A 10698-nucleotide genomic window follows, 5' to 3' on the forward strand; every position below is an offset into this window, starting at 1 on the left:
AGAATGCTCTCTGATTAGATGCAAATATTTGCAGAAGCTTGAAAGCAAGATTAATGATTCTTTGCTTTCAATATAAAATGTTACTAAAAAAGGAAAGTAGGATACATTTTGTTTTGCTAAACTACTGTAAAATTTCAGGTACCATTTCTTTGCAGCATCATTTAGTAAAATGTGTTGATGCATGCTAGTATTTCCCCAAAATATTCATATTAGAAAATCAGTGTAACCAGTTTCAATAAGATTTTGGGAAACATAAAAATAAACAAGCATTGGCGAAGCCAAATAGGTCTGAAATGGTAGTCAGCTTTTTAGTTTTGGCAATGCGTGACTTGGTTTGGCATGGTTTTTGTAAAACCTTATTGATGTGAGCTGGTGGACCCTCACCATTATAACAAACACTGGGTAAAGCAAAAATTGTTTTTGGTCTCAAAAAAGCACACACTGCCACATTAGTTACTGGCACTGAACAAAACTATTTTGTGTGCCGATATGCTCCTTGTGAAAGAGCAGAATGCTGTCACTCACTGTGAAGCCAGCCGATACAGAGAGAGAGAATTTTAATAAACACAAAAGGTCATGTTAACGCCAGACCAAATTAGGGGCCCAATTATTAAAGAAAGTCTCAAAAGTGCACCCTCGGTATATGTCCTTCAGGGGCGCTGGTGAGGTTTGTGAGTGGGAGGGGCGGGCATGCAGGAAAATAGAAGACATGGAACTCATACAGGGAAGTGAAAGGATGCAAAGTAGCAAGAACAGAGCCAGTACCCTTGCTTGTACGTCTGTCTTATCCAGCCTTGCGTGTCTCTTTTTTCTGTATGTCTCACTGTGCCTGCCGCTTTCTCTTTGTAACTGTTGCTGCTCAGTACCTCTCTGCTGCACCTTGCACCAGTCCCGACCTCTCATTACCCCGTACCTGTGGCCGTTTACCTATCTTTTCCTGCTGAAAATCTGAGCAATATACACACTATGCACGGATTGTTCTCGTCCCGAATTTGAATTCAGCACTGAAAATTAAGTAGCCAGAGATATATTACACAGCGCCAAGAGGCCGTGCATGTGCACCAATGCACTTCACACATACTGCCGGACTTTTAACGCTATCAGAATTGTGTGACTTATCCGCAGAAATCTTGAAGCTGCTGTGCCCTCGAGGACTTTATAATATGTAATAGGAAGCCCTAGTTAAAAGCAAGTTCAGAATTCTTTCAGACCATGTCTAACTCAACAGAGGTAGCAATGTGATTTTTTTTTTTAAAGGAGGAGGCTTGGAGCATAAAAGCTTACCTCACGATACAGCCATTGCGCAGTTTATGTTTAGGAGACACAAACTGTACACCACACCATATTTACAGGGTTTTGCTTCTATATTCGTATGCATGCAAATAAGGCCCCATCCGTCATATATATCACGATCTTCATAACATGATTTTATCTCAAATGTTGTACTTGCCGGATCGCCAGTCGGGTTCACAGCAAGTCCGTCCTGATCAAACACAGCCAACAGGAATACAGCACACCTGATGCCGATTATGCCGGAATCAGAGCTGCGCAGTCAACTCTTCCACAGCCCACGCCCCCAGCTTCCATTATCCAACCAGGAGGCCTAAAAGTACAGCGAAGGCAATGGGTGCTCCAATTGTTGTCACCCACTACTCTCTCACTCACCCACTAGCCCTGCCCCTTACCATTCATTTAAATAGCGCGCTAATATCGCCCGGGCGACAGTATATGCGCACTTTTCAAAACCAACCATTTTCTGCTTTTTCTGGCCACTCCCTTCATGCGGACATCACTTTTGGATTGTGCATCGAGGGCGAGCAATAGTCCTCGCCCCGGCCTGCACATGCGCAGGAGGTCTCTGACGTGACCTCCTCCCTTCCTAAAAAAATTGAATTTTTATTCACACGAAGCAGTGAGCACTTCATTTGAATCAAATGAAGTGCTCACTGCATCGTGTTGAATACAAATAAAAAAAAAAAATTCTAGGAAGGGAGCTGGTACATTGTGTACACATTCTCTTATCTCCTCCCCGTCGGATCCTAGTCCCGAAGCTAGTGGGGCAAAGCCCCTTTCGCCCCTTAACACCAGCTGCCACTAATGTCCTTGGCATTAAGGGCAGCAATATGGCTTTCGTGAATTCACACGAATTTACAGCAGTAGGGTAAGAGATAGTACTCCTAGAAAATATTTGTGAACTGCGTTTTAGCATGAGCAAATATGTATGTGTAGATTTGCTCATGCGAATACCTGAGTGTTTGCAAGTTTATTTTCTCGCCAACCATTTTTTCCCCAACTCTGGAAGAAAGATTACTTCTGCCATTGTCAGGAGTACATTTCCAACATATCTCAGTATTGGAAAAGATTAGAGAAGAGTTGTTGATAACCCTTAAAACATGCAAGTCAGTAGGTTTGCAGAAGGACATTCCAACCCTGGAACTATTGTTTACCACTACCTTCAGTCCCAGTATGTAGATCTGCGGAAACGTAGCAACATAAAGGGATTGTTAGTATTCAAACACTACTATGGTATGAGCCCTGGCATAATCAGAGAGGCTATATAAGAGCTCTTATATAATGAGATTGCTGCCATAATTTGTCGCTGCACAACATGGCACAAAGGGACAAGTGGATTTTGTTACAGGACAAGTAGATTTATGAAGCAACCTGCCCCATGGACAAGTAGATATTTTAATAAATTCCACACCCCTGGCTGGGTCTCTGTTGCCTTCCCGGCTTTTTTGTTCGTTGTGGTGTATTTTTTCCGGGAAGAGGCCAGCATTGGGCTTGGCCGGTCGACCTTGGCGCTGGGAGCCTGGGTTCCTGTCTGTGCACCAACGCTCAACATCCTGTGACTCTGTGCACTTCACTTATTCTCCCCGTGCGGTGGGTCCTTTTTCTCGTGTATTAGTGTTCTCTGGGGTTTTCTACCTCTGCTTTCCGCTTTGGTGGCCGATGTTCGTGGTCGTGGGTTCTTCCCTTGGCACCACTAGGTTTCTTTCTTCTGTGGCTGTTACTTGGGGATCATTGGGTGGCGGTGGCCACTGTTCTTCGGTGCTGGGATGCCCTTCTGGGTGTCGGTGCTCGTCAGGTTCCCTAATTGGATGCCCTATTACGTGCACTGCTTGACGCGGTGTTGGGTCCTTCCGGACTGGTGCTCCCTTCGGTGGCACATATTCTGAATTGGATCCCTTCAGTGATGGGTGGCATGGCCCCTGCGCTTGGCTGATACGCACATTCGTGATGCGTTCCTTGATTGTTTATCATTTCTTCTGAGTGCCATGGGGTGGTGCTCCGCTCCTCTTTTTGGGCTGTATGTTTTACCGTTTATGTGCTGGTAAATCGCGCATCCTTGGTCCTTTGGCCCGGTGGAGTGGATGTTTCCCCTTCCCTGGCTTTGCTTCCAGGTTTTGGTCCTGCGGCCCTTCCGTTCTGTATTCTCCTGTCCCCGCCTGCTCTTCACTGTTAAGAGGGGTCTGTCTTGGTCGGTTCTGGTTGATGTGGCCTTCGAGGGTCCGGGGGTTGTGGGCGGCTGCATGTCGGATTGGGGCAGACCTCGGTTTGCTCCCGTTCTTCCTTCGGGCTGCTTCTGTGGTCTCCGGGTGGACTTTGGCTTCTGCTCCTGGAGTCTGGTTATTCTTGCCTTGGGCCGCGGCGGTTGCGTCCCCTCATCCTCCTGCTCCATGGCTCGGCGTGCTTCCCTTGCGCCCTCCTCCTGGTCAATTTTCTGCATCACTTCCTGGGGGTTGGGGCTCTGTTGCCCCTGATGGGTCGCTCCAGTTGTCGGTTGTTGGGCTCCCCGGGTCGGTCCCACGTGCTGTGGCTCTGTGGTCGAGCTCCACCCTTGGGTGGCTGTCCCCCTTCGTCTGGGTTTGTGTGGCCCCCCGACTGTTCATGTCTGGTTTCTCTGCCCTGGTACGATCCTTCCGTAGGGTGGGTTTTGGGCTCCTTGTGCCTAGCGGTGCTTGCCCGATCTGTCCGTTGGGGGTCCTCCTCGTCTGGTTGGTCCCGGTGCTCTGTGGGGTTTCCCGACTTTGCCTGTTCCCGTGGGTGTCTCTTCTCTTGATCAAGTGGCTCCCTTCACGCCCGGTCTACCGGTACGTCCGGTGGTCTTTGTGTTCTGGTCTCCCCTTCCCGGGTGTTGGCGGCCTTTTCGGCCTTTGGGGCATGCATGGGTTCCCGGTCCGTGCTGGGTCGGTTGGAACGCTTTTTTGGCAGTTTTCTCATCTGCCTTCTGTTGACCGATTCTTGGCTTGTTTGGGGTTTTGCCCCTGCCCCGCGGGGGCTTCATGTTGCTCTCCTGGGCGATTTGGTCGCTGCCTCGTTTTTTTGGCAGGGTGATGCTGTCCTTGCCTCGGTCACTTTCTTCCGTCCCCGGTGCTGGCTTTTTTCTGCCTTCTTTTCCGGGCTTTGCGCTTCCTCTGGTCCCTTTACTTTCGTGGGTTCTGGGCTTGTGAGCCTGGCCGGGATTTTTGTCCTGTTGGGGGGCTTGCCTGGGTGCTGCTAGATTTGTTTCTGCTCCTGCGGATGGTGGCCCTGGGTGCTTTGGCTCGGGGTTCCGTGTTGTGCCTCTGTGGGCGCTGGCTCACTCGGTTCTAGGGGGTGCTGGTTCTCCCAGTTCTCTACAGCGGTCGGGGTCCAGCGCTCCCTGTACGATTCTACGGCCATAACACCCTGAAAGCACCTGATCTCGTCTGATCCCAGAAGGTAAGCAGGGTTGGGCCTGGTTAGTACTTGGCTGGGAGACCGCTTGGGAATAACGAGGTGCTGTAGGCTTCCTAGAGCCTGCTGGCTCTGGGTTGCTCCCTGGGGGTGTTGCCCTTTCACGGGCTCGTTCCACCCGGCTCTTCTGTCTTTCTCGCCTTTGATGTGTTGCTGCCTGTGGCCTTGCCTCTGTGGTCACTCCGGTTCCTGTGGATCTCCGTTATTCGGCTGGGTCAGTCCTGGTTGCTCACCTCAGCGGCTCCTTTGTTGCAAGTGGAACGTTGCGGGAGCGGTTTGCTTGTCCCTTCCTTCCAGGTTCATTATGCTTTCTTGTGCATGAGGTCCCCTGGTGGGCGTTCGCCTTCCTGTTTGGGGCTTGGCCTTGGTCCTGGTTCTTTTTCCGCTCTTCGGCCTCCGTGGGCGGCCTTGTGGGCTTTCTGCTTTTTCGCTGTTTGTTGCCCTTGGTGGACGGGTCGCTTCGTTGTAGTTTCCTGCGGTCCGTTTTGCCTTGCACCTGTCTGGGCTCTGTCGTTGCTGTCGCGCTCCCCTCCCGGGGATCCTCGGGGCGTCTGTGGTCCGTGTCCTGCCCGTCTCTCCTTGCTGGTGGGGTTTGGGTGACCTTCATTTTTGCGGGTGGGGTGCTGGTTCCTTTCTGCACCTCCGTCCTTTCTTCCGGCTCCTGCCGGTCTGGATTGGTTCCTTCTGGTTCCTCAGCTTCGGCCCTGGTGGGTTTTGTTTTCTTCTCCCCTCCGGTCATTGGTTTGGGGGTGGTTCGACTGTCGCTGTTGGTGGTCCACCGTGTGGTGTGGATGGGCTTCGGTCAGACTGTGTCTCTTGCTGCTGTGGCTTTTTTTGTTGGGTCGCTGAGGTGGGGTTGCCCTCTGTTTCTTCGGTTACTCTGTTTGGATTTTTGCTCTCCTCTCGCTTTTGGCTGTCTTGGTGTGTTTGGACAGGCTGGCTGCTTTCTGTTTTGAAGCCTGTTTGCTGTTGCTTTTGGCTCCGTGCGGTCCGGTGCCGTGCCTTTTCTGTCCTCCTTCGGTCTTGGTTGGGTGGATTTCTGGAGGTGTTTTGTGTCTCGGGGGTCCGTGTTTTTGGCCCTCCCGTTGTCTTTGTCCCGGTCTGGTTCTTCCTGCTGGTGGTTGCCTCTCTCTTGGGTGGTTCTCCACTCGTCTGGTCTGTTGGGTTTGCCCTCTTCCGTGGGTGGCCCATTCTGGTCCGTTGGTTTCTTGTGAGTTTCCATGAAGCCACTTGGCTTTGGGATGAGCTCCCTTTGTTAGTCATGTGGCGAGGAAGACTAATGAGGAGGTAATGCCCCGGTTACTTACCGGTAATCTTCATTACTCTGAGTATAGTCTTCCTCGCCACATGAGTTCCCATCCCTCCCTCCCTCCCGGTCTGGCTCTCAGCTTCATGTTATGCTTGGTAGTTTCAGGCTGATGGGTTGGGCCGGCCCGCGCCTTATAGAGGTCAGGTGGTAATGGGTCGACCATATTGAGAAGGGATGGGAGGCTGACTTTTTGCTTTGGAGGGTTCTGGTGTGGAGCTGAAGCTCACTTTGTTAATCATGTGGCGAGGAAGACTATACTCTGAGTAATGAAGATTACCGGGGCATTAATCTTGCAATAAGTTCGATGCTTGACTACATTAGGCAGGCACGCATCGAGTGTGTCATCTGCGCCCCACAAACCTTTCCGACAGCGTGAACACAAAAAACACCTAGAGATTCGCATTTGAAGGTGATAAACGCTGTGGATATGGAAAGTTAAAAACCCTCAAAGGCGTACATGTGAAAAATATAATCAGATATACAGGGATGTGGAATTCCTATAGCCCGACTCCCAGGACATATTGTTTGGGGTCAAGGGCAACAAGTTTGTGTATTTTGTCCTAGGGACAAGTAGGCCCAACGCCCTGCAGCACAAACCCTTTGGCTGCCAGTTTGTAGTACAACATTATTGATCAGGGAAGGGCAATGTCTGCAGTTAAGGTAATATTTTTGTTCATATGTGAAGGCTGTTCAAACTTGTATTTATGGTTCATTAATTGAAAGCCTTTATTATTAGGGTGATTGCTCTAAGTGAATTTGTAAGCTCTGGCTGCACTACTGACAGTGGTTCCAGTATCAAAGTGTACACGTTTTCAAAGTTTAGCAATATGAAACCATGTATAATGTACCCAGAATGCTCTCAGATTTGATGCAAATATTTGCAGAAGCTTGAAAGCAAGATTGATTATTCTTTGCTTTCAAAACAAAATGTTTATAAAAAAATGAAAACCAGGGAAAACATTTTGCTAAACTACTGTAAAATTGCAGGTACCATTTATTTGCACATCATTTAGTAACACGTAATTGCATGCTAGTATTTCCCAAAAATATTCATAATGGAAAATCTGTGTAACCAGTTTCAATAAGTTTGAGAAACAAAAAAAAACAAAAAAAAAAAAACAAGCATTGGCAAAGCCAGTAGGTCTGAAATTGTTGGCCAGCTTTTTAGTTTTGTCAATCTGTGACTTGTTTTGGCATGGTTTTTGTAAAACCTTATTGGTGTGGGAGCTGCCAGGCCCTCACCATTATAACAAACAATGGCCAAAGCAAACATTGTTTCTGGTCTCAAAAAGCACACACTGCACAGTAGTTACTGGCACTGAACAAAACTACTTTGTGCCGATATGCTCCTTGTGAAAGAGCAGAATGCTGTCACTCACAGTGAAGTCCGCCGATACAGAGAGAGAGAGAGAGAGAAAGATAGAATTTTAATAAACACAAAAGGTCATGGTCAACGCCAGACCAAATTAGGGATTCAATTATAACAAAACGTCTCAAAAGTGCACCCATAGTATGTGTCCTTGCATTAAGTGCAGCTATAAGTCTATCGTGAATTCCCAAGAATTTACAGGACAAGAAATAGTACTCATAGAAAATATTGGTGAACTGCATTTTAGCATGAGCAAATATGCGTAGATTTGCGCATGCGAAAATATGAGTCCATGCAAGTTCACTTTCCCTCCAACCACTTTTTTCCCCAACTCTGGAAGAAGGTTTACGTCTGCCATTGTCAGGAGTAAATTTCCAACACTTCTCAGTATGGGAAAAGATTAGAGTTGTTGAAAACCCTTAAAACATGCAAGTTAGTAGGTTTGCACAGACTCAAAAGGGCATTCTAACCCTGGAACTATTTCTTACCACTACCTTTAGCCCAAGTATGCAGATCTGCGGAAACGTGGCAACAAAGGGATTGCAGGTATTCAAATACCAATATGGTATGAGCTCTGGCATTATCAGAGAGGCCATATCAGAGCTCTTATATAATGAGATTGCTGCCATAATTTGTCGCCGCGCTACATGGCACCAAAGGGACAAGTGGATTTAGTTACAGGACAAGTAGATTTATGAAGCAACCTGTCCCATGGACAAGTAGATATTTTATTAAATTCCACACCCCTGGTTAAACCCTAGTTGATGTAGTAGGTGAATTGTGGATTGAGTGTGTTGGAGACACTTCTGGTAAGTGCCGGCTTTGATGAGCCAGTCGTCGAGGATGGGATAGACTTGGACGTGCTGTCTTCTCAGATGAGCTGTGACTACAGCCAGGCATTTGGTAAATACTCTGGGAGCAAGGAAAGGAAACACAACTAGCCGTCCTAAACAACTCCACACAACTTGCCGAGTGGGGCATTGAGGTTCAGTATCGGTCGCTCCCAAAATATCCACACGTCTTAGCACCTGAAAATGGAGGCAAGGGCCCCTCGTCGGTCTTGCATGGAACAGACTGCTCTGAATTTCCTGGCAGAAGACAGATGGGCTCCAAGGACCCAATGGGCATCAGGATCTCATGCCGAAACAACCAGTGTGTCGTCTGCGCAACTGCCCCTGTAACAGACATGCGCAGAATCCAAAGAAGAGGGCAGCAGGATCCCTAACAGCTGTGACATCAGGCCAGGCAAGGGAGAGGTCAGGGGAGGATCACCTTCCAAGCAGCTATTAACCATAATCTCATGGAATATTGCAGGGATCAGAAAAATCCGTGAAAATGAAAATTTAAACCAATTCTTGGAAACCGGAGACATACTCTGCTTTCAAGAGACTTGGGCACTGGCTAGCACCCTACTGGCAGGGTACCATGAGCATTACGTGCCAGCAACAAAAAGGAACCTCTTCGGCTGTCCGTCTGGGGGTCTATCAGTTTTTATAAAACATGCAAGCGCCCTCGCTGTAACAGACATAAATCTGAACTCACCAGGATTGCAAGCTGTACAGATTGGTGGCCTGAAATTCAACGCACACCCACTGCGCCTTCAGGTAATAAACTGCTATATAAACCCGGCGCAGACCACCATGAAAGACCAGATGGAGGCACTCACACGGAAAATAGATGACCTCTTAAATAAATTCAAATCATATCAAGTCATCCTAGAGGGAGACTTCAACTTGAAGGATCTTGATAAAGGCGTATCCCCCATCGGGGTCTGGGCAGGGCTGCTCCCCTTTATGACCTTCTCGCCAATCACAAACTGACCACAACCCACGCATGGAAAGAAGCACGTTCGAAGGCCTGGCGCCCCCAACAGACGTTCTGGGACATCTCCAGAATTGACTACATCATGGTCAGTGAAGCAATGGCAGCCAGCTTGAAAGACTTTGTCGTGGATAGGACTGAAAGTGACCACAGACCATTAAGCACAATGTTTCAGCTGGAAAGACCCTCAACCACCATCCTCCAAGTTATCGGACAGTCAAGAAAGGACAAAAAACAGTCTCCTGAGGAGGATCAAATGGTTGGATAAGATAGGCAAGAAGCTTCACACCTGGTTGGATCAGAACCAGGAAGCGAGCTCATCAACGTCGATCTCACCCATAAAGAACTGGGAGAATATAGTAGAGGATCTACAAGAGAAGACCGGTCAACATCAAGCCCCCAGGTCCAAAGCTCAACCAACTGGTGGAAGCATTTGCGTTACCAAAGACATACGTGAAAGTAAACGGATCCTGCGAAAGGCACTCAGAATAAAGAAAAAAGGGGCAGACAAACGGAGGGTCCATCGGTCGCATCACAGAGGGCACCGCTAAGAAAGAATCTGTGGGAACACAAAAAAGCCCACAGAGAGGGAATGGCTGAAAGTCTTCTCCCTGCTTAAGCAGAAGAACCCAGCAGGATTATGGAGACAAATCAGCTGAGCAGTAGAGGGGTCCTAAGAGAAAATGGAGTAGCAGAGCAAGACTGGCTTCCCCGCGTGAAGCAATTATATTCAATAGCTTCTTCACATAGAGCCAGCTCTGAAGAGACCACCAGCGGAGCAGGACAACCTCAACACTCCAGGGTAAAGCCAGGAGTAACAAATTCTAGCACTAGCACCACCTTCATGGGCCAGGAAGTACAGGCCGAGGTGCATTGCACACCGTCAGTCCAGATAAACCCTCCAATGATCATTGAGATCCTTAAGAAGATGAACAACGGGGCCACCTGGGCCCAATGGGCTACCAGCACCGGTCTTCAAAAAGGCCCCCGACTTTTGGGCAAAAACATTAACTGCTCTCTACAATTACATTTTCTCGACCGCCAAAACCACCGATTCTTGGAGGGGCTCCATACTGGTCCCTATTTTAAAAAACGGAGACCGCCTGAAGCCATCAAATTATAGGCTCATCGCCCGGCTTGATCTGTAAGCCAAGGCCTATGCCCGCCTCCTATGGAAGGATCTTGAGACTTGGGTGGAGGAAAAAACATCATCCCCTTCCACCAGACCAGCTTCAGGTCACAATCATTGACCATGGATAATGTACTGGCGTTAGCGCACCTATCAGCCCAGGCGGCAAGGAAGGAAAAGCCCCCACTTTTCTGCTGCATCATCAACTATAGCACAGCCTTTTGACAAGGTTGTACGCAGAAGACTTTGGTGGAAACTAGAAAAATGGGGCATCCCACCAAACCTCTTGAAGGCAATTAGATTGCTATACAAGGACACTTGGGTACGGGTCAAAACAAGTGCCAACACAGT

The 10698-nt window shown here is 48.4% G+C and overlaps 1 non-coding gene and 1 pseudogene across 1 annotated transcript; both read left to right on the forward strand.

The window, feature by feature from the left end:
- The first annotated feature begins 3151 nt into the window (after positions 1-3151).
- LOC146871119 (U6 spliceosomal RNA) lies at positions 3152-3257 on the forward strand. Its single transcript, XR_014959985.1, has one exon. It is a non-coding gene; the product is annotated as a U6 spliceosomal RNA (small nuclear RNA).
- Positions 3258-4653: 1396 nt separating this feature from the next.
- On the forward strand, positions 4654-4773 carry LOC146871120 (5S ribosomal RNA; annotated as a pseudogene).
- Positions 4774-10698: the final 5925 nt, after the last annotated feature.

The sequence above is a fragment of the Triturus cristatus genome, chromosome 1_1 (assembly GCF_964204655.1).
Source record: "Triturus cristatus chromosome 1_1, aTriCri1.1, whole genome shotgun sequence".
In the NCBI taxonomy this organism is placed as follows: Eukaryota; Metazoa; Chordata; class Amphibia; order Caudata; family Salamandridae; genus Triturus; species Triturus cristatus.